The sequence below is a fragment of the Pleuronectes platessa genome, chromosome 11 (genome assembly GCF_947347685.1).
Source record: "Pleuronectes platessa chromosome 11, fPlePla1.1, whole genome shotgun sequence".
NCBI lineage: Eukaryota > Metazoa > Chordata > Actinopteri > Pleuronectiformes > Pleuronectidae > Pleuronectes > Pleuronectes platessa.
In genome coordinates this window covers 25,027,198-25,052,263 of record NC_070636.1, presented here as the reverse complement: position 1 = coordinate 25,052,263, position 25,066 = coordinate 25,027,198, and the positions used below count along the sequence as shown (strand labels likewise).

The 25,066-nt window shown below is 45.5% G+C and overlaps 50 non-coding genes across 50 annotated transcripts; all 50 read left to right on the top strand.

The window, feature by feature from the left end:
* The first annotated feature begins 139 nt into the window (after positions 1 to 139).
* LOC128452148 (U5 spliceosomal RNA) lies at positions 140 to 252 on the top strand. The gene has a single exon (XR_008340652.1). It is a non-coding gene; the product is annotated as a U5 spliceosomal RNA (small nuclear RNA).
* Positions 253 to 429: 177 nt separating this feature from the next.
* Positions 430 to 621, top strand: LOC128452932 (U2 spliceosomal RNA). The gene has a single exon (XR_008341410.1). It is a non-coding gene; the product is annotated as a U2 spliceosomal RNA (small nuclear RNA).
* A 513-nt stretch (positions 622 to 1,134) lies between these two features.
* LOC128452147 (U5 spliceosomal RNA) lies at positions 1,135 to 1,247 on the top strand. Its single transcript, XR_008340651.1, has one exon. It is a non-coding gene; the product is annotated as a U5 spliceosomal RNA (small nuclear RNA).
* A 180-nt stretch (positions 1,248 to 1,427) lies between these two features.
* Positions 1,428 to 1,619, top strand: LOC128451749 (U2 spliceosomal RNA). Its single transcript, XR_008340282.1, has one exon. It is a non-coding gene; the product is annotated as a U2 spliceosomal RNA (small nuclear RNA).
* Positions 1,620 to 2,133: 514 nt separating this feature from the next.
* Positions 2,134 to 2,246, top strand: LOC128452146 (U5 spliceosomal RNA). Its single transcript, XR_008340650.1, has one exon. It is a non-coding gene; the product is annotated as a U5 spliceosomal RNA (small nuclear RNA).
* Positions 2,247 to 2,426: 180 nt separating this feature from the next.
* Positions 2,427 to 2,618, top strand: LOC128451840 (U2 spliceosomal RNA). Its single transcript, XR_008340367.1, has one exon. It is a non-coding gene; the product is annotated as a U2 spliceosomal RNA (small nuclear RNA).
* A 514-nt stretch (positions 2,619 to 3,132) lies between these two features.
* On the top strand, positions 3,133 to 3,245 carry LOC128452145 (U5 spliceosomal RNA). Its single transcript, XR_008340649.1, has one exon. It is a non-coding gene; the product is annotated as a U5 spliceosomal RNA (small nuclear RNA).
* A 177-nt stretch (positions 3,246 to 3,422) lies between these two features.
* LOC128452931 (U2 spliceosomal RNA) lies at positions 3,423 to 3,614 on the top strand. The gene has a single exon (XR_008341409.1). It is a non-coding gene; the product is annotated as a U2 spliceosomal RNA (small nuclear RNA).
* Positions 3,615 to 4,128: 514 nt separating this feature from the next.
* LOC128452329 (U5 spliceosomal RNA) lies at positions 4,129 to 4,241 on the top strand. Its single transcript, XR_008340827.1, has one exon. It is a non-coding gene; the product is annotated as a U5 spliceosomal RNA (small nuclear RNA).
* Positions 4,242 to 4,421: 180 nt separating this feature from the next.
* LOC128451945 (U2 spliceosomal RNA) lies at positions 4,422 to 4,613 on the top strand. Its single transcript, XR_008340466.1, has one exon. It is a non-coding gene; the product is annotated as a U2 spliceosomal RNA (small nuclear RNA).
* A 513-nt stretch (positions 4,614 to 5,126) lies between these two features.
* LOC128452500 (U5 spliceosomal RNA) lies at positions 5,127 to 5,239 on the top strand. The gene has a single exon (XR_008340994.1). It is a non-coding gene; the product is annotated as a U5 spliceosomal RNA (small nuclear RNA).
* A 180-nt stretch (positions 5,240 to 5,419) lies between these two features.
* LOC128451748 (U2 spliceosomal RNA) lies at positions 5,420 to 5,611 on the top strand. The gene has a single exon (XR_008340281.1). It is a non-coding gene; the product is annotated as a U2 spliceosomal RNA (small nuclear RNA).
* A 514-nt stretch (positions 5,612 to 6,125) lies between these two features.
* Positions 6,126 to 6,238, top strand: LOC128452144 (U5 spliceosomal RNA). Its single transcript, XR_008340648.1, has one exon. It is a non-coding gene; the product is annotated as a U5 spliceosomal RNA (small nuclear RNA).
* Positions 6,239 to 6,418: 180 nt separating this feature from the next.
* On the top strand, positions 6,419 to 6,610 carry LOC128451839 (U2 spliceosomal RNA). Its single transcript, XR_008340366.1, has one exon. It is a non-coding gene; the product is annotated as a U2 spliceosomal RNA (small nuclear RNA).
* A 514-nt stretch (positions 6,611 to 7,124) lies between these two features.
* On the top strand, positions 7,125 to 7,237 carry LOC128452143 (U5 spliceosomal RNA). The gene has a single exon (XR_008340647.1). It is a non-coding gene; the product is annotated as a U5 spliceosomal RNA (small nuclear RNA).
* Positions 7,238 to 7,417: 180 nt separating this feature from the next.
* On the top strand, positions 7,418 to 7,609 carry LOC128452844 (U2 spliceosomal RNA). The gene has a single exon (XR_008341326.1). It is a non-coding gene; the product is annotated as a U2 spliceosomal RNA (small nuclear RNA).
* Positions 7,610 to 8,123: 514 nt separating this feature from the next.
* LOC128452140 (U5 spliceosomal RNA) lies at positions 8,124 to 8,236 on the top strand. Its single transcript, XR_008340645.1, has one exon. It is a non-coding gene; the product is annotated as a U5 spliceosomal RNA (small nuclear RNA).
* Positions 8,237 to 8,413: 177 nt separating this feature from the next.
* On the top strand, positions 8,414 to 8,605 carry LOC128452929 (U2 spliceosomal RNA). The gene has a single exon (XR_008341407.1). It is a non-coding gene; the product is annotated as a U2 spliceosomal RNA (small nuclear RNA).
* A 514-nt stretch (positions 8,606 to 9,119) lies between these two features.
* Positions 9,120 to 9,232, top strand: LOC128452139 (U5 spliceosomal RNA). The gene has a single exon (XR_008340644.1). It is a non-coding gene; the product is annotated as a U5 spliceosomal RNA (small nuclear RNA).
* A 180-nt stretch (positions 9,233 to 9,412) lies between these two features.
* Positions 9,413 to 9,604, top strand: LOC128451822 (U2 spliceosomal RNA). The gene has a single exon (XR_008340350.1). It is a non-coding gene; the product is annotated as a U2 spliceosomal RNA (small nuclear RNA).
* A 514-nt stretch (positions 9,605 to 10,118) lies between these two features.
* On the top strand, positions 10,119 to 10,231 carry LOC128452138 (U5 spliceosomal RNA). The gene has a single exon (XR_008340643.1). It is a non-coding gene; the product is annotated as a U5 spliceosomal RNA (small nuclear RNA).
* Positions 10,232 to 10,411: 180 nt separating this feature from the next.
* LOC128452843 (U2 spliceosomal RNA) lies at positions 10,412 to 10,603 on the top strand. The gene has a single exon (XR_008341325.1). It is a non-coding gene; the product is annotated as a U2 spliceosomal RNA (small nuclear RNA).
* Positions 10,604 to 11,117: 514 nt separating this feature from the next.
* LOC128452137 (U5 spliceosomal RNA) lies at positions 11,118 to 11,230 on the top strand. The gene has a single exon (XR_008340642.1). It is a non-coding gene; the product is annotated as a U5 spliceosomal RNA (small nuclear RNA).
* A 177-nt stretch (positions 11,231 to 11,407) lies between these two features.
* On the top strand, positions 11,408 to 11,599 carry LOC128452928 (U2 spliceosomal RNA). The gene has a single exon (XR_008341406.1). It is a non-coding gene; the product is annotated as a U2 spliceosomal RNA (small nuclear RNA).
* Positions 11,600 to 12,113: 514 nt separating this feature from the next.
* Positions 12,114 to 12,226, top strand: LOC128452136 (U5 spliceosomal RNA). Its single transcript, XR_008340641.1, has one exon. It is a non-coding gene; the product is annotated as a U5 spliceosomal RNA (small nuclear RNA).
* Positions 12,227 to 12,406: 180 nt separating this feature from the next.
* On the top strand, positions 12,407 to 12,598 carry LOC128452842 (U2 spliceosomal RNA). The gene has a single exon (XR_008341324.1). It is a non-coding gene; the product is annotated as a U2 spliceosomal RNA (small nuclear RNA).
* A 514-nt stretch (positions 12,599 to 13,112) lies between these two features.
* LOC128452135 (U5 spliceosomal RNA) lies at positions 13,113 to 13,225 on the top strand. The gene has a single exon (XR_008340640.1). It is a non-coding gene; the product is annotated as a U5 spliceosomal RNA (small nuclear RNA).
* Positions 13,226 to 13,402: 177 nt separating this feature from the next.
* On the top strand, positions 13,403 to 13,594 carry LOC128452927 (U2 spliceosomal RNA). Its single transcript, XR_008341405.1, has one exon. It is a non-coding gene; the product is annotated as a U2 spliceosomal RNA (small nuclear RNA).
* Positions 13,595 to 14,108: 514 nt separating this feature from the next.
* Positions 14,109 to 14,221, top strand: LOC128452134 (U5 spliceosomal RNA). Its single transcript, XR_008340639.1, has one exon. It is a non-coding gene; the product is annotated as a U5 spliceosomal RNA (small nuclear RNA).
* A 180-nt stretch (positions 14,222 to 14,401) lies between these two features.
* Positions 14,402 to 14,593, top strand: LOC128451856 (U2 spliceosomal RNA). Its single transcript, XR_008340382.1, has one exon. It is a non-coding gene; the product is annotated as a U2 spliceosomal RNA (small nuclear RNA).
* Positions 14,594 to 15,107: 514 nt separating this feature from the next.
* LOC128452487 (U5 spliceosomal RNA) lies at positions 15,108 to 15,220 on the top strand. Its single transcript, XR_008340981.1, has one exon. It is a non-coding gene; the product is annotated as a U5 spliceosomal RNA (small nuclear RNA).
* A 180-nt stretch (positions 15,221 to 15,400) lies between these two features.
* On the top strand, positions 15,401 to 15,592 carry LOC128451894 (U2 spliceosomal RNA). Its single transcript, XR_008340417.1, has one exon. It is a non-coding gene; the product is annotated as a U2 spliceosomal RNA (small nuclear RNA).
* Positions 15,593 to 16,105: 513 nt separating this feature from the next.
* On the top strand, positions 16,106 to 16,218 carry LOC128452365 (U5 spliceosomal RNA). The gene has a single exon (XR_008340862.1). It is a non-coding gene; the product is annotated as a U5 spliceosomal RNA (small nuclear RNA).
* Positions 16,219 to 16,395: 177 nt separating this feature from the next.
* On the top strand, positions 16,396 to 16,587 carry LOC128452926 (U2 spliceosomal RNA). Its single transcript, XR_008341404.1, has one exon. It is a non-coding gene; the product is annotated as a U2 spliceosomal RNA (small nuclear RNA).
* A 514-nt stretch (positions 16,588 to 17,101) lies between these two features.
* Positions 17,102 to 17,214, top strand: LOC128452133 (U5 spliceosomal RNA). Its single transcript, XR_008340638.1, has one exon. It is a non-coding gene; the product is annotated as a U5 spliceosomal RNA (small nuclear RNA).
* Positions 17,215 to 17,391: 177 nt separating this feature from the next.
* On the top strand, positions 17,392 to 17,583 carry LOC128452925 (U2 spliceosomal RNA). Its single transcript, XR_008341403.1, has one exon. It is a non-coding gene; the product is annotated as a U2 spliceosomal RNA (small nuclear RNA).
* Positions 17,584 to 18,096: 513 nt separating this feature from the next.
* LOC128452486 (U5 spliceosomal RNA) lies at positions 18,097 to 18,209 on the top strand. Its single transcript, XR_008340980.1, has one exon. It is a non-coding gene; the product is annotated as a U5 spliceosomal RNA (small nuclear RNA).
* A 180-nt stretch (positions 18,210 to 18,389) lies between these two features.
* LOC128451893 (U2 spliceosomal RNA) lies at positions 18,390 to 18,581 on the top strand. Its single transcript, XR_008340416.1, has one exon. It is a non-coding gene; the product is annotated as a U2 spliceosomal RNA (small nuclear RNA).
* Positions 18,582 to 19,094: 513 nt separating this feature from the next.
* On the top strand, positions 19,095 to 19,207 carry LOC128452132 (U5 spliceosomal RNA). The gene has a single exon (XR_008340637.1). It is a non-coding gene; the product is annotated as a U5 spliceosomal RNA (small nuclear RNA).
* Positions 19,208 to 19,384: 177 nt separating this feature from the next.
* Positions 19,385 to 19,576, top strand: LOC128452923 (U2 spliceosomal RNA). The gene has a single exon (XR_008341401.1). It is a non-coding gene; the product is annotated as a U2 spliceosomal RNA (small nuclear RNA).
* A 513-nt stretch (positions 19,577 to 20,089) lies between these two features.
* LOC128452485 (U5 spliceosomal RNA) lies at positions 20,090 to 20,202 on the top strand. The gene has a single exon (XR_008340979.1). It is a non-coding gene; the product is annotated as a U5 spliceosomal RNA (small nuclear RNA).
* Positions 20,203 to 20,382: 180 nt separating this feature from the next.
* Positions 20,383 to 20,574, top strand: LOC128451892 (U2 spliceosomal RNA). The gene has a single exon (XR_008340415.1). It is a non-coding gene; the product is annotated as a U2 spliceosomal RNA (small nuclear RNA).
* A 513-nt stretch (positions 20,575 to 21,087) lies between these two features.
* On the top strand, positions 21,088 to 21,200 carry LOC128452131 (U5 spliceosomal RNA). Its single transcript, XR_008340636.1, has one exon. It is a non-coding gene; the product is annotated as a U5 spliceosomal RNA (small nuclear RNA).
* A 177-nt stretch (positions 21,201 to 21,377) lies between these two features.
* Positions 21,378 to 21,569, top strand: LOC128452922 (U2 spliceosomal RNA). The gene has a single exon (XR_008341400.1). It is a non-coding gene; the product is annotated as a U2 spliceosomal RNA (small nuclear RNA).
* A 514-nt stretch (positions 21,570 to 22,083) lies between these two features.
* On the top strand, positions 22,084 to 22,196 carry LOC128452129 (U5 spliceosomal RNA). The gene has a single exon (XR_008340634.1). It is a non-coding gene; the product is annotated as a U5 spliceosomal RNA (small nuclear RNA).
* A 180-nt stretch (positions 22,197 to 22,376) lies between these two features.
* LOC128451855 (U2 spliceosomal RNA) lies at positions 22,377 to 22,568 on the top strand. Its single transcript, XR_008340381.1, has one exon. It is a non-coding gene; the product is annotated as a U2 spliceosomal RNA (small nuclear RNA).
* Positions 22,569 to 23,082: 514 nt separating this feature from the next.
* Positions 23,083 to 23,195, top strand: LOC128452484 (U5 spliceosomal RNA). The gene has a single exon (XR_008340978.1). It is a non-coding gene; the product is annotated as a U5 spliceosomal RNA (small nuclear RNA).
* A 180-nt stretch (positions 23,196 to 23,375) lies between these two features.
* Positions 23,376 to 23,567, top strand: LOC128451891 (U2 spliceosomal RNA). The gene has a single exon (XR_008340414.1). It is a non-coding gene; the product is annotated as a U2 spliceosomal RNA (small nuclear RNA).
* A 513-nt stretch (positions 23,568 to 24,080) lies between these two features.
* LOC128452364 (U5 spliceosomal RNA) lies at positions 24,081 to 24,193 on the top strand. The gene has a single exon (XR_008340861.1). It is a non-coding gene; the product is annotated as a U5 spliceosomal RNA (small nuclear RNA).
* Positions 24,194 to 24,370: 177 nt separating this feature from the next.
* Positions 24,371 to 24,562, top strand: LOC128452921 (U2 spliceosomal RNA). Its single transcript, XR_008341399.1, has one exon. It is a non-coding gene; the product is annotated as a U2 spliceosomal RNA (small nuclear RNA).
* The last annotated feature ends 504 nt before the right edge of the window (positions 24,563 to 25,066 follow it).

Here is a 25,066-nt window from a genome sequence, read left to right as displayed (position 1 = left end):
AATTTTGGTTGGCAGATGGGGGCGTGGTGGGAATGTTGTATACTAGAATCTGACATGCGGAAAGCAAAGAGAGGCCCACCGCGTAGGTGGTGACTGTGACCGAGAGGCTCCTTCACTGCTCTCGAACAGAGGGCCATGCTGACTCTGGTTTCTCTTCATAACGCACAAGTCTTTCGCCTTTTACTAAAGACTTCCGTGGAGAGGAACAAACATGAGTTGAATCTATTTTTGGCAGGCTTTGCTTTATGGCTGAGCCTTATGAAATTGTGAAAAGTCAAAGAATTGTCTAGGTCAGAAATCAAGTGTCCACAAAGAGCTTAGGCGGAGGTGATGAGCAGCAGCCATTGTTATGCACACCTACAAACGGGGTACCACAGCAAGGGAGAATTGCGCCAAGAGCTTGGCGTGGACATCCAACACTTGTGGATTATCGCTTCTCGGCCTTTTGGCTAAGATCAAGTGTAGTATCTGTTCTTATCAGTTTAATATCTGATATGTCCTCTATATGAGGACTACATATTAAGCAGATTTTTGGCAAGAGGAGCAGAAATTTGGAGCTTGCTCCCTTCTCTCCACGCATCGACCTAGCATTGCAGTGCCGCTGGGAACGGTGCACTCTGTTCTTACCTTGTAGAAAAGCAAACACTCAAACAATTGTGGAGTTTTAAAGGTGAATTCTACACTGGGTCAATGAAACTGAGGGAATGGCCTGGCAGAGTTTGACAAGTGTGCAAAACCGCTCTGATGACTCACTGCCTTGTGAAGTGATCATGCATGACTCTGCACGGGGTCACAATGAGCTTCAACTGGATTCCAAATTGAATCAGAAGCGTTTGTCAAAAACTGAAACTGTTTTCACTCAAGATCCTCTGGGAGACTTGGTGAGAAAGCAGAGTCAGCTTTTTGGACCCAATGTAAGTGGTTCAGGGATGTATCGCTTAAAAAGGCTTAAAAGCCAATCACTAGTCAGGGCAGGAGCAAATAAAGACTTGTATAATTTTGGTTGGCAGATGGGGGCGTGGTGGGAATGTTGTATACTAGAATCTGACATGCGGAAAGCAAAGAGAGGCCCACCGCGTAGGTGGTGACTGTGACCGAGAGGCTCCTCCGCTGCTCTCGAACAGAGGGCCATGCTGACTCTGGTTTCTCTTCATAACGCACAAGTCTTTCGCCTTTTACTAAAGACTTCCGTGGAGAGGAACAAACATGAGTTGAATCTATTTTTGGCAGGCTTTGCTTTATGGCTGAGCCTTATGAAATTGTGAAAAGTCAAAGAATTGTCTAGGTCAGAAATCAAGTGTCCACAAAGGAGAGCTTAGGCGGAGGTGATGAGCAGCAGCCATTGTTATGCACACCTACAAACGGGGTACCACAGCAAGGGAGAATTGCGCCAAGAGCTTGGCGTGGACATCCAACACTTGTGGATTATCGCTTCTCGGCCTTTTGGCTAAGATCAAGTGTAGTATCTGTTCTTATCAGTTTAATATCTGATATGTCCTCTATATGAGGACTACATATTAAGCAGATTTTTGGCAAGAGGAGCAGAAATTTGGAGCTTGCTCCCTTCTCTCCACGCATCGACCTAGCATTGCAGTGCTGCTGGGAACGGTGCACTCTGTTCTTACCTTGTAGAAAAGCAAACACTCAAACAATTGTGGAGTTTTAAAGGTGAATTCTACACTGGGTCATTGAAACTGAGGGAATGGCCTAGCAGAGTTTGACAAGTGTGCAAAACCGCTCTGATGACTCACTGCCTTGTGAAGTGATCATGCATGACTCTGCACGGGGTCACAATGAGCTTCAACTGGATTCCAAATTGAATCAGAAGCGTTTGTCAAAAACTGAAACTGGTTTTCACTCAAGATCCTCTGGGAGACTTGGTGAGAAAGCAGAGTCAGCTTTTTGGACCCAATGTAAGTGGTTCAGGGATGTATCGCTTAAAAAGGCTTAAAAGCCAATCACTAGTCAGGGCAGGAGCAAATAAAGACTTGTATAATTTTGGTTGGCAGATGGGGGCGTGGTGGGAATGTTGTATACTAGAATCTGACATGCGGAAAGCAAAGAGAGGCCCACCGCGTAGGTGGTGACTGTGACCGAGAGGCTCCTCCGCTGCTCTCGAACAGAGGGCCATGCTGACTCTGGTTTCTCTTCATAACGCACAAGTCTTTCGCCTTTTACTAAAGACTTCCGTGGAGAGGAACAAACATGAGTTGAATCTATTTTTGGCAGGCTTTGCTTTATGGCTGAGCCTTATGAAATTGTGAAAAGTCAAAGAATTGTCTAGGTCAGAAATCAAGTGTCCACAAAGGAGAGCTTAGGCGGAGGTGATGAGCAGCAGCCATTGTTATGCACACCTACAAACGGGGTACCACAGCAAGGGAGAATTGCGCCAAGAGCTTGGCATGGACATCCAACACTTGTGGATTATCGCTTCTCGGCCTTTTGGCTAAGATCAAGTGTAGTATCTGTTCTTATCAGTTTAATATCTGATATGTCCTCTATATGAGGACTACATATTAAGCAGATTTTTGGCAAGAGGAGCAGAAATTTGGAGCTTGCTCCCTTCTCTCCACGCATCGACCTAGCATTGCAGTGCGGCTGGGAACGGTGCACTCTGTTCTTACCTTGTAGAAAAGCAAACACTCAAACAATTGTGGAGTTTTAAAGGTGAATTCTACACTGGGTCAATGAAACTGAGGCAATGGCCTGGCAGAGTTTGACAAGTGTGCAAAACCGCTCTGATGACTCACTGCCTTGTGAAGTGATCATGCATGACTCTGCACGGGGTCACAATGAGCTTCAACTGGATTCCAAATTGAATCAGAAGCGTTTGTCAAAAACTGAAACTGGTTTTCACTCAAGATCCTCTGGGAGACTTGGTGAGAAAGCAGAGTCAGCTTTTTGGACCCAATGTAAGTGGTTCAGGGATGTATCGCTTAAAAAGGCTTAAAAGCCAATCACTAGTCAGGGCAGGAGCAAATAAAGACTTGTATAATTTTGGTTGGCAGATGGGGGCGTGGTGGGAATGTTGTATACTAGAATCTGACATGCGGAAAGCAAAGAGAGGCCCACCGCGTAGGTGGTGACTGTGACCGAGAGGCTCCTTCACTGCTCTCGAACAGAGGGCCATGCTGACTCTGGTTTCTCTTCATAACGCACAAGTCTTTCGCCTTTTACTAAAGACTTCCGTGGAGAGGAACAAACATGAGTTGAATCTATTTTTGGCAGGCTTTGCTTTATGGCTGAGCCTTATGAAATTGTGAAAAGTCAAAGAATTGTCTAGGTCAGAAATCAAGTGTCCACAAAGAGCTTAGGCGGAGGTGATGAGCAGCAGCCATTGTTATGCACACCTACAAACGGGGTACCACAGCAAGGGAGAATTGCGCCAAGAGCTTGGCGTGGACATCCAACACTTGTGGATTATCGCTTCTCGGCCTTTTGGCTAAGATCAAGTGTAGTATCTGTTCTTATCAGTTTAATATCTGATATGTCCTCTATATGAGGACTACATATTAAGCAGATTTTTGGCAAGAGGAGCAGAAATTTGGAGCTTGCTCCCTTCTCTCCACGCATCGACCTAGCATTGCAGTGCCGCTGGGAACGGTGCACTCTGTTCTTACCTTGTAGAAAAGCAAACACTCAAACAATTGTGGAGTTTTAAAGGTGAATTCTACACTGGGTCAATGAAACTGAGGCAATGGCCTGGCAGAGTTTGACAAGTGTGCAAAACCGCTCTGATGACTCACTGCCTTGTGAAGTGATCATGCATGACTCTGCACGGGGTCACAATGAGCTTCAACTGGATTCCAAATTGAATCAGAAGCGTTTGTCAAAAACTGAAACTGGTTTTCACTCAAGATCCTCTGGGAGACTTGGTGAGAAAGCAGAGTCAGCTTTTTGGACCCAATGTAAGTGGTTCAGGGATGTATCGCTTAAAAAGGCTTAAAAGCCAATCACTAGTCAGGGCAGGAGCAAATAAAGACTTGTATAATTTTGGTTGGCAGATGGGGGCGTGGTGGGAATGTTGTATACTAGAATCTGACATGCGGAAAGCAAAGAGAGGCCCACCGCGTAGGTGGTGACTGTGACCGAGAGGCTCCTCCGCTGCTCTCGAACAGAGGGCCATGCTGACTCTGGTTTCTCTTCATAACGCACAAGTCTTTCGCCTTTTACTAAAGACTTCCGTGGAGAGGAACAAACATGAGTTGAATCTATTTTTGGCAGGCTTTGCTTTATGGCTGAGCCTTATGAAATTGTGAAAAGTCAAAGAATTGTCTAGGTCAGAAATCAAGTGTCCACAAAGGAGAGCTTAGGCGGAGGTGATGAGCAGCAGCCATTGTTATGCACACCTACAAACGGGGTACCACAGCAAGGGAGAATTGCGCCAAGAGCTTGGCGTGGACATCCAACACTTGTGGATTATCGCTTCTCGGCCTTTTGGCTAAGATCAAGTGTAGTATCTGTTCTTATCAGTTTAATATCTGATATGTCCTCTATATGAGGTCTACATATTAAGCAAATTTTTGGCAAGAGGAGCAGAAATTTGATGCTTGCTCCCTTCTCTCCACGCATCGACCTAGCATTGCAGTGCCGCTGGGAACGGTGCACTCTGTTCTTACCTTGTAGAAAAGCAAACACTCAAACAATTGTGGAGTTTTAAAGGTGAATTCTACACTGGGTCAATGAAACTGAGGGAATAGCCTGGCAGAGTTTGACAAGTGTGCAAAACCGCTCTGATGACTCACTGCCTTGTGAAGTGATCATGCATGACTCTGCAAGGGGTCACAATGAGCTTCAACTGGATTCCAAATTGAATCAGAAGCGTTTGTCAAAAACTGAAACTGTTTTCACTCAAGATCCTCTGGGAGACTTGGTGAGAAAGCAGAGTCAGCTTTTTGGACCCAATGTAAGTGGTTCAGGGATGTATCGCTTAAAAAGGCTTAAAAGCCAATCACTAGTCAGGGCAGGAGCAAATAAAGACTTGTATAATTTTGGTTGGCAGATGGGGGCGTGGTGGGAATGTTGTATACTAGAATCTGACATGCGGAAAGCAAAGAGAGGCCCACCGCGTAGGTGGTGACTGTGACCGAGAGGCTCCTCCGCTGCTCTCGAACAGAGGGCCATGCTGACTCTGGTTTCTCTTCATAACGCACAAGTTTTTCGCCTTTTACTAAAGACTTCCGTGGAGAGGAACAAACATGAGTTGAATCTATTTTTGGCAGGCTTTGCTTTATGGCTGAGCCTTATGAAATTGTGAAAAGTCAAAGAATTGTCTAGGTCAGAAATCAAGTGTCCACAAAGGAGAGCTTAGGCGGAGGTGATGAGCAGCAGCCATTGTTATGCACACCTACAAACGGGGTACCACAGCAAGGGAGAATTGCGCCAAGAGCTTGGCGTGGACATCCAACACTTGTGGATTATCGCTTCTCGGCCTTTTGGCTAAGATCAAGTGTAGTATCTGTTCTTATCAGTTTAATATCTGATATGTCCTCTATATGAGGACTACATATTAAGCAGATTTTTGGCAAGAGGAGCAGAAATTTGGAGCTTGCTCCCTTCTCTCCACGCATCGACCTAGCATTGCAGTGCTGCTGGGAACGGTGCACTCTGTTCTTACCTTGTAGAAAAGCAAACACTCAAACAATTGTGGAGTTTTAAAGGTGAATTCTACACTGGGTCATTGAAACTGAGGGAATGGCCTAGCAGAGTTTGACAAGTGTGCAAAACCGCTCTGATGACTCACTGCCTTGTGAAGTGATCATGCATGACTCTGCACGGGGTCACAATGAGCTTCAACTGGATTCCAAATTGAATCAGAAGCGTTTGTCAAAAACTGAAACTGGTTTTCACTCAAGATCCTCTGGGAGACTTGGTGAGAAAGCAGAGTCAGCTTTTTGGACCCAATGTAAGTGGTTCAGGGATGTATCGCTTAAAAAGGCTTAAAAGCCAATCACTAGTCAGGGCAGGAGCAAATAAAGACTTGTATAATTTTGGTTGGCAGATGGGGGCGTGGTGGGAATGTTGTATACTAGAATCTGACATGCGGAAAGCAAAGAGAGGCCCACCGCGTAGGTGGTGACTGTGACCGAGAGGCTCCTCCGCTGCTCTCGAACAGAGGGCCATGCTGACTCTGGTTTCTCTTCATAACGCACAAGTCTTTCGCCTTTTACTAAAGACTTCCGTGGAGAGGAACAAACATGAGTTGAATCTATTTTTGGCAGGCTTTGCTTTATGGCTGAGCCTTATGAAATTGTGAAAAGTCAAAGAATTGTCTAGGTCAGAAATCAAGTGTCCACAAAGGAGAGCTTAGGCGGAGGTGATGAGCAGCAGCCATTGTTATGCACACCTACAAACGGGGTACCACAGCAAGGGAGAATTGCGCCAAGAGCTTGGCATGGACATCCAACACTTGTGGATTATCGCTTCTCGGCCTTTTGGCTAAGATCAAGTGTAGTATCTGTTCTTATCAGTTTAATATCTGATATGTCCTCTATATGAGGACTACATATTAAGCAGATTTTTGGCAAGAGGAGCAGAAATTTGGAGCTTGCTCCCTTCTCTCCACGCATCGACCTAGCATTGCAGTGCGGCTGGGAACGGTGCACTCTGTTCTTACCTTGTAGAAAAGCGAACACTCAAACAATTGTGGAGTTTTAAAGGTGAATTCTACACTGGGTCAATGAAACTGAGGCAATGGCCTGGCAGAGTTTGACAAGTGTGCAAAACCGCTCTGATGACTCACTGCCTTGTGAAGTGATCATGCATGACTCTGCACGGGGTCACAATGAGCTTCAACTGGATTCCAAATTGAATCAGAAGCGTTTGTCAAAAACTGAAACTGGTTTTCACTCAAGATCCTCTGGGAGACTTGGTGAGAAAGCAGAGTCAGCTTTTTGGACCCAATGTAAGTGGTTCAGGGATGTATCGCTTAAAAAGGCTTAAAAGCCAATCACTAGTCAGGGCAGGAGCAAATAAAGACTTGTATAATTTTGGTTGGCAGATGGGGGCGTGGTGGGAATGTTGTATACTAGAATCTGACATGCGGAAAGCAAAGAGAGGCCCACCGCGTAGGTGGTGACTGTGACCGAGAGGCTCCTTCACTGCTCTCGAACAGAGGGCCATGCTGACTCTGGTTTCTCTTCATAACGCACAAGTCTTTCGCCTTTTACTAAAGACTTCCGTGGAGAGGAACAAACATGAGTTGAATCTATTTTTGGCAGGCTTTGCTTTATGGCTGAGCCTTATGAAATTGTGAAAAGTCAAAGAATTGTCTAGGTCAGAAATCAAGTGTCCACAAAGGAGAGCTTAGGCGGAGGTGATGAGCAGCAGCCATTGTTATGCACACCTACAAACGGGGTACCACAGCAAGGGAGAATTGCGCCAAGAGCTTGGCGTGGACATCCAACACTTGTGGATTATCGCTTCTCGGCCTTTTGGCTAAGATCAAGTGTAGTATCTGTTCTTATCAGTTTAATATCTGATATGTCCTCAATATGAGGACTACATATTAAGCAGATTTTTGGCAAGAGGAGCAGAAATTTGGAGCTTGCTCCCTTCTCTCCACGCATCGACCTAGCATTGCAGTGCTGCTGGGAACGGTGCACTCTGTTCTTACCTTGTAGAAAAGAAAACACTCAAACAATTGTGGAGTTTTAAAGGTGAATTCTACACTGGGTCAATGAAACTGAGGGAATGGCCTAGCAGAGTTTGACAAGTGTGCAAAACCGCTCTGATGACTCACTGCCTTGTGAAGTGATCATGCATGACTCTGCACGGGGTCACAATGAGCTTCAACTGGATTCCAAATTGAATCAGAAGCGTTTGTCAAAAACTGAAACTGGTTTTCACTCAAGATCCTCTGGGAGACTTGGTGAGAAAGCAGAGTCAGCTTTTTGGACCCAATGTAAGTGGTTCAGGGATGTATCGCTTAAAAAGGCTTAAAAGCCAATCACTAGTCAGGGCAGGAGCAAATAAAGACTTGTATAATTTTGGTTGGCAGATGGGGGCGTGGTGGGAATGTTGTATACTAGAATCTGACATGCGGAAAGCAAAGAGAGGCCCACCGCGTAGGTGGTGACTGTGACCGAGAGGCTCCTTCACTGCTCTCGAACAGAGGGCCATGCTGACTCTGGTTTCTCTTCATAACGCACAAGTCTTTCGCCTTTTACTAAAGACTTCCGTGGAGAGGAACAAACATGAGTTGAATCTATTTTTGGCAGGCTTTGCTTTATGGCTGAGCCTTATGAAATTGTGAAAAGTCAAAGAATTGTCTAGGTCAGAAATCAAGTGTCCACAAAGAGCTTAGGCGGAGGTGATGAGCAGCAGCCATTGTTATGCACACCTACAAACGGGGTACCACAGCAAGGGAGAATTGCGCCAAGAGCTTGGCGTGGACATCCAACACTTGTGGATTATCGCTTCTCGGCCTTTTGGCTAAGATCAAGTGTAGTATCTGTTCTTATCAGTTTAATATCTGATATGTCCTCTATATGAGGACTACATATTAAGCAGATTTTTGGCAAGAGGAGCAGAAATTTGGAGCTTGCTCCCTTCTCTCCACGCATCGACCTAGCATTGCAGTGCCGCTGGGAACGGTGCACTCTGTTCTTACCTTGTAGAAAAGCAAACACTCAAACAATTGTGGAGTTTTAAAGGTGAATTCTACACTGGGTCAATGAAACTGAGGCAATGGCCTGGCAGAGTTTGACAAGTGTGCAAAACCGCTCTGATGACTCACTGCCTTGTGAAGTGATCATGCATGACTCTGCACGGGGTCACAATGAGCTTCAACTGGATTCCAAATTGAATCAGAAGCGTTTGTCAAAAACTGAAACTGGTTTTCACTCAAGATCCTCTGGGAGACTTGGTGAGAAAGCAGAGTCAGCTTTTTGGACCCAATGTAAGTGGTTCAGGGATGTATCGCTTAAAAAGGCTTAAAAGCCAATCACTAGTCAGGGCAGGAGCAAATAAAGACTTGTATAATTTTGGTTGGCAGATGGGGGCGTGGTGGGAATGTTGTATACTAGAATCTGACATGCGGAAAGCAAAGAGAGGCCCACCGCGTAGGTGGTGACTGTGACCGAGAGGCTCCTCCGCTGCTCTCGAACAGAGGGCCATGCTGACTCTGGTTTCTCTTCATAACGCACAAGTCTTTCGCCTTTTACTAAAGACTTCCGTGGAGAGGAACAAACATGAGTTGAATCTATTTTTGGCAGGCTTTGCTTTATGGCTGAGCCTTATGAAATTGTGAAAAGTCAAAGAATTGTCTAGGTCAGAAATCAAGTGTCCACAAAGGAGAGCTTAGGCGGAGGTGATGAGCAGCAGCCATTGTTATGCACACCTACAAACGGGGTACCACAGCAAGGGAGAATTGCGCCAAGAGCTTGGCATGGACATCCAACACTTGTGGATTATCGCTTCTCGGCCTTTTGGCTAAGATCAAGTGTAGTATCTGTTCTTATCAGTTTAATATCTGATATGTCCTCTATATGAGGACTACATATTAAGCAGATTTTTGGCAAGAGGAGCAGAAATTTGGAGCTTGCTCCCTTCTCTCCACGCATCGACCTAGCATTGCAGTGCCGCTGGGAACGGTGCACTCGGTTCTTACCTTGTAGAAAAGCAAACACTCAAACAATTGTGGAGTTTTAAAGGTGAATTCTACACTGGGTCAATGAAACTGAGGCAATGGCCTGGCAGAGTTTGACAAGTGTGCAAAACCGCTCTGATGACTCACTGCCTTGTGAAGTGATCATGCATGACTCTGCACGGGGTCACAATGAGCTTCAACTGGATTCCAAATTGAATCAGAAGCGTTTGTCAAAAACTGAAACTGGTTTTCACTCAAGATCCTCTGGGAGACTTGGTGAGAAAGCAGAGTCAGCTTTTTGGACCCAATGTAAGTGGTTCAGGGATGTATCGCTTAAAAAGGCTTAAAAGCCAATCACTAGTCAGGGCAGGAGCAAATAAAGACTTGTATAATTTTGGTTGGCAGATGGGGGCGTGGTGGGAATGTTGTATACTAGAATCTGACATGCGGAAAGCAAAGAGAGGCCCACCGCGTAGGTGGTGACTGTGACCGAGAGGCTCCTCCGCTGCTCTCGAACAGAGGGCCATGCTGACTCTGGTTTCTCTTCATAACGCACAAGTCTTTCGCCTTTTACTAAAGACTTCCGTGGAGAGGAACAAACATGAGTTGAATCTATTTTTGGCAGGCTTTGCTTTATGGCTGAGCCTTATGAAATTGTGAAAAGTCAAAGAATTGTCTAGGTCAGAAATCAAGTGTCCACAAAGGAGAGCTTAGGCGGAGGTGATGAGCAGCAGCCATTGTTATGCACACCTACAAACGGGGTACCACAGCAAGGGAGAATTGCGCCAAGAGCTTGGCGTGGACATCCAACACTTGTGGATTATCGCTTCTCGGCCTTTTGGCTAAGATCAAGTGTAGTATCTGTTCTTATCAGTTTAATATCTGATATGTCCTCAATATGAGGACTACATATTAAGCAGATTTTTGGCAAGAGGAGCAGAAATTTGGAGCTTGCTCCCTTCTCTCCACGCATCGACCTAGCATTGCAGTGCTGCTGGGAACGGTGCACTCTGTTCTTACCTTGTAGAAAAGCAAACACTCAAACAATTGTGGAGTTTTAAAGGTGAATTCTACACTGGGTCAATGAAACTGAGGGAATGGCCTAGCAGAGTTTGACAAGTGTGCAAAACCGCTCTGATGACTCACTGCCTTGTGAAGTGATCATGCATGACTCTGCACGGGGTCACAATGAGCTTCAACTGGATTCCAAATTGAATCAGAAGCGTTTGTCAAAAACTGAAACTGGTTTTCACTCAAGATCCTCTGGGAGACTTGGTGAGAAAGCAGAGTCAGCTTTTTGGACCCAATGTAAGTGGTTCAGGGATGTATCGCTTAAAAAGGCTTAAAAGCCAATCACTAGTCAGGGCAGGAGCAAATAAAGACTTGTATAATTTTGGTTGGCAGATGGGGGCGTGGTGGGAATGTTGTATACTAGAATCTGACATGCGGAAAGCAAAGAGAGGCCCACCGCGTAGGTGGTGACTGTGACCGAGAGGCTCCTTCACTGCTCTCGAACAGAGGGCCATGCTGACTCTGGTTTCTCTTCATAACGCACAAGTCTTTCGCCTTTTACTAAAGACTTCCGTGGAGAGGAACAAACATGAGTTGAATCTATTTTTGGCAGGCTTTGCTTTATGGCTGAGCCTTATGAAATTGTGAAAAGTCAAAGAATTGTCTAGGTCAGAAATCAAGTGTCCACAAAGAGCTTAGGCGGAGGTGATGAGCAGCAGCCATTGTTATGCACACCTACAAACGGGGTACCACAGCAAGGGAGAATTGCGCCAAGAGCTTGGCGTGGACATCCAACACTTGTGGATTATCGCTTCTCGGCCTTTTGGCTAAGATCAAGTGTAGTATCTGTTCTTATCAGTTTAATATCTGATATGTCCTCTATATGAGGACTACATATTAAGCAGATTTTTGGCAAGAGGAGCAGAAATTTGGAGCTTGCTCCCTTCTCTCCACGCATCGACCTAGCATTGCAGTGCCGCTGGGAACGGTGCACTCTGTTCTTACCTTGTAGAAAAGCAAACACTCAAACAATTGTGGAGTTTTAAAGGTGAATTCTACACTGGGTCAATGAAACTGAGGCAATGGCCTGGCAGAGTTTGACAAGTGTGCAAAACCGCTCTGATGACTCACTGCCTTGTGAAGTGATCATGCATGACTCTGCACGGGGTCACAATGAGCTTCAACTGGATTCCAAATTGAATCAGAAGCGTTTGTCAAAAACTGAAACTGGTTTTCACTCAAGATCCTCTGGGAGACTTGGTGAGAAAGCAGAGTCAGCTTTTTGGACCCAATGTAAGTGGTTCAGGGATGTATCGCTTAAAAAGGCTTAAAAGCCAATCACTAGTCAGGGCAGGAGCAAATAAAGACTTGTATAATTTTGGTTGGCAGATGGGGGCGTGGTGGGAATGTTGTATACTAGAATCTGACATGCGGAAAGCAAAGAGAGGCCCACCGCGTAGGTGGTGACTGTGACCGAGAGGCTCCTCCGCTGCTCTCGAACAGAGGGCCATGCTGACTCTGGTTTCTCTTCATAACGCACAAGTCTTTCGCCTTTTACTAAAGACTTCCGTGGAGAGGAACAAACATGAGTTGAATCTATTTTTGGCAGGCTTTGCTTTATGGCTGAGCCTTATGAAATTGTGAAAAGTCAAAGAATTGTCTAGGTCAGAAATCAAGTGTCCACAAAGGAGAGCTTAGGCGGAGGTGATGAGCAGCAGCCATTGTTATGCACACCTACAAACGGGGTACCACAGCAAGGGAGAATTGCGCCAAGAGCTTGGCGTGGACATCCAACACTTGTGGATTATCGCTTCTCGGCCTTTTGGCTAAGATCAAGTGTAGTATCTGTTCTTATCAGTTTAATATCTGATATGTCCTCAATATGAGGACTACATATTAAGCAGATTTTTGGCAAGAGGAGCAGAAATTTGGAGCTTGCTCCCTTCTCTCCACGCATCGACCTAGCATTGCAGTGCTGCTGGGAACGGTGCACTCTGTTCTTACCTTGTAGAAAAGCAAACACTCAAACAATTGTGGAGTTTTAAAGGTGAATTCTACACTGGGTCAATGAAACTGAGGGAATGGCCTAGCAGAGTTTGACAAGTGTGCAAAACCGCTCTGATGACTCACTGCCTTGTGAAGTGATCATGCATGACTCTGCACGGGGTCACAATGAGCTTCAACTGGATTCCAAATTGAATCAGAAGCGTTTGTCAAAAACTGAAACTGGTTTTCACTCAAGATCCTCTGGGAGACTTGGTGAGAAAGCAGAGTCAGCTTTTTGGACCCAATGTAAGTGGTTCAGGGATGTATCGCTTAAAAAGGCTTAAAAGCCAATCACTAGTCAGGGCAGGAGCAAATAAAGACTTGTATAATTTTGGTTGGCAGATGGGGGCGTGGTGGGAATGTTGTATACTAGAATCTGACATGCGGAAAGCAAAGAGAGGCCCACCGCGTAGGTGGTGACTGTGACCGAGAGGCTCCTTCACTGCTCTCGAACAGAGGGCCATGCTGACTCTGGTTTCTCTTCATAACGCACAAGTCTTTCGCCTTTTACTAAAGACTTCCGTGGAGAGGAACAAACATGAGTTGAATCTATTTTTGGCAGGCTTTGCTTTATGGCTGAGCCTTATGAAATTGTGAAAAGTCAAAGAATTGTCTAGGTCAGAAATCAAGTGTCCACAAAGAGCTTAGGCGGAGGTGATGAGCAGCAGCCATTGTTATGCACACCTACAAACGGGGTACCACAGCAAGGGAGAATTGCGCCAAGAGCTTGGCGTGGACATCCAACACTTGTGGATTATCGCTTCTCGGCCTTTTGGCTAAGATCAAGTGTAGTATCTGTTCTTATCAGTTTAATATCTGATATGTCCTCTATATGAGGACTACATATTAAGCAGATTTTTGGCAAGAGGAGCAGAAATTTGGAGCTTGCTCCCTTCTCTCCACGCATCGACCTAGCATTGCAGTGCCGCTGGGAACGGTGCACTCTGTTCTTACCTTGTAGAAAAGCAAACACTCAAACAATTGTGGAGTTTTAAAGGTGAATTCTACACTGGGTCAATGAAACTGAGGGAATGGCCTGGCAGAGTTTGACAAGTGTGCAAAACCGCTCTGATGACTCACTGCCTTGTGAAGTGATCATGCATGACTCTGCACGGGGTCACAATGAGCTTCAACTGGATTCCAAATTGAATCAGAAGCGTTTGTCAAAAACTGAAACTGGTTTTCACTCAAGATCCTCTGGGAGACTTGGTGAGAAAGCAGAGTCAGCTTTTTGGACCCAATGTAAGTGGTTCAGGGATGTATCGCTTAAAAAGGCTTAAAAGCCAATCACTAGTCAGGGCAGGAGCAAATAAAGACTTGTATAATTTTGGTTGGCAGATGGGGGCGTGGTGGGAATGTTGTATACTAGAATCTGACATGCGGAAAGCAAAGAGAGGCCCACCGCGTAGGTGGTGACTGTGACCGAGAGGCTCCTCCGCTGCTCTCGAACAGAGGGCCATGCTGACTCTGGTTTCTCTTCATAACGCACAAGTCTTTCGCCTTTTACTAAAGACTTCCGTGGAGAGGAACAAACATGAGTTGAATCTATTTTTGGCAGGCTTTGCTTTATGGCTGAGCCTTATGAAATTGTGAAAAGTCAAAGAATTGTCTAGGTCAGAAATCAAGTGTCCACAAAGGAGAGCTTAGGCGGAGGTGATGAGCAGCAGCCATTGTTATGCACACCTACAAACGGGGTACCACAGCAAGGGAGAATTGCGCCAAGAGCTTGGCGTGGACATCCAACACTTGTGGATTATCGCTTCTCGGCCTTTTGGCTAAGATCAAGTGTAGTATCTGTTCTTATCAGTTTAATATCTGATATGTCCTCAATATGAGGACTACATATTAAGCAGATTTTTGGCAAGAGGAGCAGAAATTTGGAGCTTGCTCCCTTCTCTCCACGCATCGACCTAGCATTGCAGTGCTGCTGGGAACAGTGCACTCTGTTCTTACCTTGTAGAAAAGCAAACACTCAAACAATTGTGGAGTTTTAAAGGTGAATTCTACACTGGGTCAATGAAACTGAGGGAATGGCCTAGCAGAGTTTGACAAGTGTGCAAAACCGCTCTGATGACTCACTGCCTTGTGAAGTGATCATGCATGACTCTGCACGGGGTCACAATGAGCTTCAACTGGATTCCAAATTGAATCAGAAGCGTTTGTCAAAAACTGAAACTGGTTTTCACTCAAGATCCTCTGGGAGACTTGGTGAGAAAGCAGAGTCAGCTTTTTGGACCCAATGTAAGTGGTTCAGGGATGTATCGCTTAAAAAGGCTTAAAAGCCAATCACTAGTCAGGGCAGGAGCAAATAAAGACTTGTATAATTTTGGTTGGCAGATGGGGGCGTGGTGGGAATGTTGTATACTAGAATCTGACATGCGGAAAGCAAAGATAGGCCCACCGCGTAGGTGGTGACTGTGACCGAGAGGCTCCTTCACTGCTCTCGAACAGAGGGCCATGCTGACTCTGGTTTCTCTTCATAACGCACAAGTCTTTCGCCTTTTACTAAAGACTTCCGTGGAGAGGAGCAAACATGAGTTGAATCTATTTTTGGCAGGCTTTGCTTTATGGCTGAGCCTTATGAAATTGTGAAAAGTCAAAGAATTGTCTAGGTCAGAAATCAAGTGTCCACAAAGGAGAGCTTAGGCGGAGGTGATGAGCAGCAGCCATTGTTATGCACACCTACAAACGGGGTACCACAGCAAGGGAGAATTGCGCCAAGAGCTTGGCGTGGACATCCAACACTTGTGGATTATCGCTTCTCGGCCTTTTGGCTAAGATCAAGTGTAGTATCTGTTCTTATCAGTTTAATATCTGATATGTCCTCTATATGAGGACTACATATTAAGCAGATTTTTGGCAAGAGGAGCAGAAATTTGGAGCTTGCTCCCTTCTCTCCACGCCTCGACCTAGCATTGCAGTGCCGCTGGGAACGGTGCACTCTGTTCTTACCTTGTAGAAAAGCAAACACTCAAACAATTGTGGAGTTTTAAAGGTGAATTCTACACTGGGTCAATGAAACTGAGGGAATAGCCTGGCAGAGTTTGACAAGTGTGCAAAACCGCTCTGATGACTCACTGCCTTGTGAAGTGATCATGCATGACTCTGCAAGGGGTCACAATGAGCTTCAACTGGATTCCAAATTGAATCAGAAGCGTTTGTCAAAAACTGAAACTGTTTTCACTCAAGATCCTCTGGGAGACTTGGTGAGAAAGCAGAGTCATTTTTTTGGACCCAATGTAAGTGGTTCAGGGATGTATCGCTTAAAAAGGCTTAAAAGCCAATCACTAGTCAGGGCAGGAGCAAATAAAGACTTGTATAATTTTGGTTGGCAGATGGGGGCGTGGTGGGAATGTTGTATACTAGAATCTGACATGCGGAAAGCAAAGAGAGGCCCACCGCGTAGGTGGTGACTGTGACCGAGAGGCTCCTTCACTGCTCTCGAACAGAGGGCCATGCTGACTCTGGTTTCTCTTCATAACGCACAAGTCTTTCGCCTTTTACTAAAGACTTCCGTGGAGAGGAACAAACATGAGTTGAATCTATTTTTGGCAGGCTTTGCTTTATTGCTGATCCTTATGAAATTGTGAAAAGTCAAAGAATTGTCTAGGTCAGAAATCAAGTGTCCACAAAGAGCTTAGGCGGAGGTGATGAGCAGCAGCCATTGTTATGCACACCTACAAACGGGGTACCACAGCAAGGGAGAATTGCGCCAAGAGCTTGGCGTGGACATCCAACACTTGTGGATTATCGCTTCTCGGCCTTTTGGCTAAGATCAAGTGTAGTATCTGTTCTTATCAGTTTAATATCTGATATGTCCTCTATATGAGGACTACATATTAAGCAGATTTTTGGCAAGAGGAGCAGAAATTTGGAGCTTGCTCCCTTCTCTCCACGCATCGACCTAGCATTGCAGTGCCGCTGGGAACGGTGCACTCTGTTCTTACCTTGTAGAAAAGCAAACACTCAAACAATTGTGGAGTTTTAAAGGTGAATTCTACACTGGGTCAATGAAACTGAGGCAATGGCCTGGCAGAGTTTGACAAGTGTGCAAAACCGCTCTGATGACTCACTGCCTTGTGAAGTGATCATGCATGACTCTGCACGGGGTCACAATGAGCTTCAACTGGATTCCAAATTGAATCAGAAGCGTTTGTCAAAAACTGAAACTGGTTTTCACTCAAGATCCTCTGGGAGACTTGGTGAGAAAGCAGAGTCAGCTTTTTGGACCCAATGTAAGTGGTTCAGGGATGTATCGCTTAAAAAGGCTTAAAAGCCAATCACTAGTCAGGGCAGGAGCAAATAAAGACTTGTATAATTTTGGTTGGCAGATGGGGGCGTGGTGGGAATGTTGTATACTAGAATCTGACATGCGGAAAGCAAAGAGAGGCCCACCGCGTAGGTGGTGACTGTGACCGAGAGGCTCCTTCACTGCTCTCGAACAGAGGGCCATGCTGACTCTGGTTTCTCTTCATAACGCACAAGTCTTTCGCCTTTTACTAAAGACTTCCGTGGAGAGGAACAAACATGAGTTGAATCTATTTTTGGCAGGCTTTGCTTTATGGCTGAGCCTTATGAAATTGTGAAAAGTCAAAGAATTGTCTAGGTCAGAAATCAAGTGTCCACAAAGAGCTTAGGCGGAGGTGATGAGCAGCAGCCATTGTTATGCACACCTACAAACGGGGTACCACAGCAAGGGAGAATTGCGCCAAGAGCTTGGCGTGGACATCCAACACTTGTGGATTATCGCTTCTCGGCCTTTTGGCTAAGATCAAGTGTAGTATCTGTTCTTATCAGTTTAATATCTGATATGTCCTCTATATGAGGACTACATATTAAGCAGATTTTTGGCAAGAGGAGCAGAAATTTGGAGCTTGCTCCCTTCTCTCCACGCATCGACCTAGCATTGCAGTGCCGCTGGGAACGGTGCACTCTGTTCTTACCTTGTAGAAAAGCAAACACTCAAACAATTGTGGAGTTTTAAAGGTGAATTCTACACTGGGTCAATGAAACTGAGGGAATAGCCTGGCAGAGTTTGACAAGTGTGCAAAACCGCTCTGATGACTCACTGCCTTGTGAAGTGATCATGCATGACTCTGCAAGGGGTCACAATAAGCTTCAACTGGATTCCAAATTGAATCAGAAGCGTTTGTCAAAAACTGAAACTGTTTTCACTCAAGATCCTCTGGGAGACTTGGTGAGAAAGCAGAGTTAGCTTTTTGGACCCAATGTAAGTGGTTCAGGGATGTATCGCTTAAAAAGGCTTAAAAGCCAATCACTAGTCAGGGCAGGAGCAAATAAAGACTTGTATAATTTTGGTTGGCAGATGCGGGTGTGGTGGGAATGTTGTATACTAGAATCTGACATGCGGAAAGCAAAGAGAGGCCCACCGCGTAGGTGGTGACTGTGACCGAGAGGCTCCTCCGCTGCTCTCGAACAGAGGGCCATGCTGACTCTGGTTTCTCTTCATAACGCACAAGTCTTTCGCCTTTTACTAAAGACTTCCGTGGAGAGGAGCAAACATGAGTTGAATCTATTTTTGGCAGGCTTTGCTTTATGGCTGAGCCTTATGAAATTGTGAAAAGTCAAAGAATTGTCTAGGTCAGAAATCAAGTGTCCACAAAGGAGAGCTTAGGCGGAGGTGATGAGCAGCAGCCATTGTTATGCACACCTACAAACGGGGTACCACAGCAAGGGAGAATTGCGCCAAGAGCTTGGCGTGGACATCCAACACTTGTGGGTTATCGCTTCTCGGCCTTTTGGCTAAGATCAAGTGTAGTATCTGTTCTTATCAGTTTAATATCTGATATGTCCTCTATATGAGGACTACATATTAAGCAGATTTTTGGCAAGAGGAGCAGAAATTTGGAGCTTGCTCCCTTCTCTCCACGCCTCGACCTAGCATTGCAGTGCCGCTGGGAACGGTGCACTCTGTTCTTACCTTGTAGAAAAGCAAACACTCAAACAATTGTGGAGTTTTAAAGGTGAATTCTACACTGGGTCAATGAAACTGAGGGAATAGCCTGGCAGAGTTTGACAAGTGTGCAAAACCGCTCTGATGACTCACTGCCTTGTGAAGTGATCATGCATGACTCTGCAAGGGGTCACAATGAGCTTCAACTGGATTCCAAATTGAATCAGAAGCGTTTGTCAAAAACTGAAACTGTTTTCACTCAAGATCCTCTGGGAGACTTGGTGAGAAAGCAGAGTCATTTTTTTGGACCCAATGTAAGTGGTTCAGGGATGTATCGCTTAAAAAGGCTTAAAAGCCAATCACTAGTCAGGGCAGGAGCAAATAAAGACTTGTATAATTTTGGTTGGCAGATGGGGGCGTGGTGGGAATGTTGTATACTAGAATCTGACATGCGGAAAGCAAAGAGAGGCCCACCGCGTAGGTGGTGACTGTGACCGAGAGGCTCCTTCACTGCTCTCGAACAGAGGGCCATGCTGACTCTGGTTTCTCTTCATAACGCACAAGTCTTTCGCCTTTTACTAAAGACTTCCGTGGAGAGGAACAAACATGAGTTGAATCTATTTTTGGCAGGCTTTGCTTTATGGCTGAGCCTTATGAAATTGTGAAAAGTCAAAGAATTGTCTAGGTCAGAAATCAAGTGTCCACAAAGAGCTTAGGCGGAGGTGATGAGCAGCAGCCATTGTTATGCACACCTACAAACGGGGTACCACAGCAAGGGAGAATTGCGCCAAGAGCTTGGCGTGGACATCCAACACTTGTGGATTATCGCTTCTCGGCCTTTTGGCTAAGATCAAGTGTAGTATCTGTTCTTATCAGTTTAATATCTGATATGTCCTCTATATGAGGACTACATATTAAGCAGATTTTTGGCAAGAGGAGCAGAAATTTGGAGCTTGCTCCCTTCTCTCCACGCATCGACCTAGCATTGCAGTGCCGCTGGGAACGGTGCACTCTGTTCTTACCTTGTAGAAAAGCAAACACTCAAACAATTGTGGAGTTTTAAAGGTGAATTCTACACTGGGTCAATGAAACTGAGGGAATAGCCTGGCAGAGTTTGACAAGTGTGCAAAACCGCTCTGATGACTCACTGCCTTGTGAAGTGATCATGCATGACTCTGCAAGGGGTCACAATAAGCTTCAACTGGATTCCAAATTGAATCAGAAGCGTTTGTCAAAAACTGAAACTGTTTTCACTCAAGATCCTCTGGGAGACTTGGTGAGAAAGCAGAGTTAGCTTTTTGGACCCAATGTAAGTGGTTCAGGGATGTATCGCTTAAAAAGGCTTAAAAGCCAATCACTAGTCAGGGCAGGAGCAAATAAAGACTTGTATAATTTTGGTTGGCAGATGCGGGTGTGGTGGGAATGTTGTATACTAGAATCTGACATGCGGAAAGCAAAGAGAGGCCCACCGCGTAGGTGGTGACTGTGACCGAGAGGCTCCTCCGCTGCTCTCGAACAGAGGGCCATGCTGACTCTGGTTTCTCTTCATAACGCACAAGTCTTTCGCCTTTTACTAAAGACTTCCGTGGAGAGGAGCAAACATGAGTTGAATCTATTTTTGGCAGGCTTTGCTTTATGGCTGAGCCTTATGAAATTGTGAAAAGTCAAAGAATTGTCTAGGTCAGAAATCAAGTGTCCACAAAGGAGAGCTTAGGCGGAGGTGATGAGCAGCAGCCATTGTTATGCACACCTACAAACGGGGTACCACAGCAAGGGAGAATTGCGCCAAGAGCTTGGCGTGGACATCCAACACTTGTGGGTTATCGCTTCTCGGCCTTTTGGCTAAGATCAAGTGTAGTATCTGTTCTTATCAGTTTAATATCTGATATGTCCTCTATATGAGGACTACATATTAAGCAGATTTTTGGCAAGAGGAGCAGAAATTTGGAGCTTGCTCCCTTCTCTCCACGCCTCGACCTAGCATTGCAGTGCCGCTGGGAACGGTGCACTCTGTTCTTACCTTGTAGAAAAGCAAACACTCAAACAATTGTGGAGTTTTAAAGGTGAATTCTACACTGGGTCAATGAAACTGAGGGAATAGCCTGGCAGAGTTTGACAAGTGTGCAAAACCGCTCTGATGACTCACTGCCTTGTGAAGTGATCATGCATGACTCTGCAAGGGGTCACAATGAGCTTCAACTGGATTCCAAATTGAATCAGAAGCGTTTGTCAAAAACTGAAACTGTTTTCACTCAAGATCCTCTGGGAGACTTGGTGAGAAAGCAGAGTCATTTTTTTGGACCCAATGTAAGTGGTTCAGGGATGTATCGCTTAAAAAGGCTTAAAAGCCAATCACTAGTCAGGGCAGGAGCAAATAAAGACTTGTATAATTTTGGTTGGCAGATGGGGGCGTGGTGGGAATGTTGTATACTAGAATCTGACATGCGGAAAGCAAAGAGAGGCCCACCGCGTAGGTGGTGACTGTGACCGAGAGGCTCCTTCACTGCTCTCGAACAGAGGGCCATGCTGACTCTGGTTTCTCTTCATAACGCACAAGTCTTTCGCCTTTTACTAAAGACTTCCGTGGAGAGGAACAAACATGAGTTGAATCTATTTTTGGCAGGCTTTGCTTTATGGCTGAGCCTTATGAAATTGTGAAAAGTCAAAGAATTGTCTAGGTCAGAAATCAAGTGTCCACAAAGAGCTTAGGCGGAGGTGATGAGCAGCAGCCATTGTTATGCACACCTACAAACGGGGTACCACAGCAAGGGAGAATTGCGCCAAGAGCTTGGCGTGGACATCCAACACTTGTGGATTATCGCTTCTCGGCCTTTTGGCTAAGATCAAGTGTAGTATCTGTTCTTATCAGTTTAATATCTGATATGTCCTCTATATGAGGACTACATATTAAGCAGATTTTTGGCAAGAGGAGCAGAAATTTGGAGCTTGCTCCCTTCTCTCCACGCATCGACCTAGCATTGCAGTGCCGCTGGGAACGGTGCACTCTGTTCTTACCTTGTAGAAAAGCAAACACTCAAACAATTGTGGAGTTTTAAAGGTGAATTCTACACTGGGTCAATGAAACTGAGGGAATGGCCTGGCAGAGTTTGACAAGTGTGCAAAACCGCTCTGATGACTCACTGCCTTGTGAAGTGATCATGCATGACTCTGCACGGGGTCACAATGAGCTTCAACTGGATTCCAAATTGAATCAGAAGCGTTTGTCAAAAACTGAAACTGGTTTTCACTCAAGATCCTCTGGGAGACTTGGTGAGAAAGCAGAGTCAGCTTTTTGGACCCAATGTAAGTGGTTCAGGGATGTATCGCTTAAAAAGGCTTAAAAGCCAATCACTAGTCAGGGCAGGAGCAAATAAAGACTTGTATAATTTTGGTTGGCAGATGGGGGCGTGGTGGGAATGTTGTATACTAGAATCTGACATGCGGAAAGCAAAGAGAGGCCCACCGCGTAGGTGGTGACTGTGACCGAGAGGCTCCTCCGCTGCTCTCGAACAGAGGGCCATGCTGACTCTGGTTTCTCTTCATAACGCACAAGTCTTTCGCCTTTTACTAAAGACTTCCGTGGAGAGGAACAAACATGAGTTGAATCTATTTTTGGCAGGCTTTGCTTTATGGCTGAGCCTTATGAAATTGTGAAAAGTCAAAGAATTGTCTAGGTCAGAAATCAAGTGTCCACAAAGGAGAGCTTAGGCGGAGGTGATGAGCAGCAGCCATTGTTATGCACACCTACAAACGGGGTACCACAGCAAGGGAGAATTGCGCCAAGAGCTTGGCGTGGACATCCAACACTTGTGGATTATCGCTTCTCGGCCTTTTGGCTAAGATCAAGTGTAGTATCTGTTCTTATCAGTTTAATATCTGATATGTCCTCAATATGAGGACTACATATTAAGCAGATTTTTGGCAAGAGGAGCAGAAATTTGGAGCTTGCTCCCTTCTCTCCACGCATCGACCTAGCATTGCAGTGCTGCTGGGAACAGTGCACTCTGTTCTTACCTTGTAGAAAAGCAAACACTCAAACAATTGTGGAGTTTTAAAGGTGAATTCTACACTGGGTCAATGAAACTGAGGGAATGGCCTAGCAGAGTTTGACAAGTGTGCAAAACCGCTCTGATGACTCACTGCCTTGTGAAGTGATCATGCATGACTCTGCACGGGGTCACAATGAGCTTCAACTGGATTCCAAATTGAATCAGAAGCGTTTGTCAAAAACTGAAACTGGTTTTCACTCAAGATCCTCTGGGAGACTTGGTGAGAAAGCAGAGTCAGCTTTTTGGACCCAATGTAAGTGGTTCAGGGATGTATCGCTTAAAAAGGCTTAAAAGCCAATCACTAGTCAGGGCAGGAGCAAATAAAGACTTGTATAATTTTGGTTGGCAGATGGGGGCGTGGTGGGAATGTTGTATACTAGAATCTGACATGCGGAAAGCAAAGATAGGCCCACCGCGTAGGTGGTGACTGTGACCGAGAGGCTCCTTCACTGCTCTCGAACAGAGGGCCATGCTGACTCTGGTTTCTCTTCATAACGCACAAGTCTTTCGCCTTTTACTAAAGACTTCCGTGGAGAGGAGCAAACATGAGTTGAATCTATTTTTGGCAGGCTTTGCTTTATGGCTGAGCCTTATGAAATTGTGAAAAGTCAAAGAATTGTCTAGGTCAGAAATCAAGTGTCCACAAAGGAGAGCTTAGGCGGAGGTGATGAGCAGCAGCCATTGTTATGCACACCTACAAACGGGGTACCACAGCAAGGGAGAATTGCGCCAAGAGCTTGGCGTGGACATCCAACACTTGTGGATTATCGCTTCTCGGCCTTTTGGCTAAGATCAAGTGTAGTATCTGTTCTTATCAGTTTAATATCTGATATGTCCTCTATATGAGGACTACATATTAAGCAGATTTTTGGCAAGAGGAGCAGAAATTTGGAGCTTGCTCCCTTCTCTCCACGCCTCGACCTAGCATTGCAGTGCCGCTGGGAACGGTGCACTCTGTTCTTACCTTGTAGAAAAGCAAACACTCAAACAATTGTGGAGTTTTAAAGGTGAATTCTACACTGGGTCAATGAAACTGAGGGAATAGCCTGGCAGAGTTTGACAAGTGTGCAAAACCGCTCTGATGACTCACTGCCTTGTGAAGTGATCATGCATGACTCTGCAAGGGGTCACAATGAGCTTCAACTGGATTCCAAATTGAATCAGAAGCGTTTGTCAAAAACTGAAACTGTTTTCACTCAAGATCCTCTGGGAGACTTGGTGAGAAAGCAGAGTCATTTTTTTGGACCCAATGTAAGTGGTTCAGGGATGTATCGCTTAAAAAGGCTTAAAAGCCAATCACTAGTCAGGGCAGGAGCAAATAAAGACTTGTATAATTTTGGTTGGCAGATGGGGGCGTGGTGGGAATGTTGTATACTAGAATCTGACATGCGGAAAGCAAAGAGAGGCCCACCGCGTAGGTGGTGACTGTGACCGAGAGGCTCCTTCACTGCTCTCGAACAGAGGGCCATGCTGACTCTGGTTTCTCTTCATAACGCACAAGTCTTTCGCCTTTTACTAAAGACTTCCGTGGAGAGGAACAAACATGAGTTGAATCTATTTTTGGCAGGCTTTGCTTTATTGCTGATCCTTATGAAATTGTGAAAAGTCAAAGAATTGTCTAGGTCAGAAATCAAGTGTCCACAAAGAGCTTAGGCGGAGGTGATGAGCAGCAGCCATTGTTATGCACACCTACAAACGGGGTACCACAGCAAGGGAGAATTGCGCCAAGAGCTTGGCGTGGACATCCAACACTTGTGGATTATCGCTTCTCGGCCTTTTGGCTAAGATCAAGTGTAGTATCTGTTCTTATCAGTTTAATATCTGATATGTCCTCTATATGAGGACTACATATTAAGCAGATTTTTGGCAAGAGGAGCAGAAATTTGGAGCTTGCTCCCTTCTCTCCACGCATCGACCTAGCATTGCAGTGCCGCTGGGAACGGTGCACTCTGTTCTTACCTTGTAGAAAAGCAAACACTCAAACAATTGTGGAGTTTTAAAGGTGAATTCTACACTGGGTCAATGAAACTGAGGCAATGGCCTGGCAGAGTTTGACAAGTGTGCAAAACCGCTCTGATGACTCACTGCCTTGTGAAGTGATCATGCATGACTCTGCACGGGGTCACAATGAGCTTCAACTGGATTCCAAATTGAATCAGAAGCGTTTGTCAAAAACTGAAACTGGTTTTCACTCAAGATCCTCTGGGAGACTTGGTGAGAAAGCAGAGTCAGCTTTTTGGACCCAATGTAAGTGGTTCAGGGATGTATCGCTTAAAAAGGCTTAAAAGCCAATCACTAGTCAGGGCAGGAGCAAATAAAGACTTGTATAATTTTGGTTGGCAGATGGGGGCGTGGTGGGAATGTTGTATACTAGAATCTGACATGCGGAAAGCAAAGAGAGGCCCACCGCGTAGGTGGTGACTGTGACCGAGAGGCTCCTTCACTGCTCTCGAACAG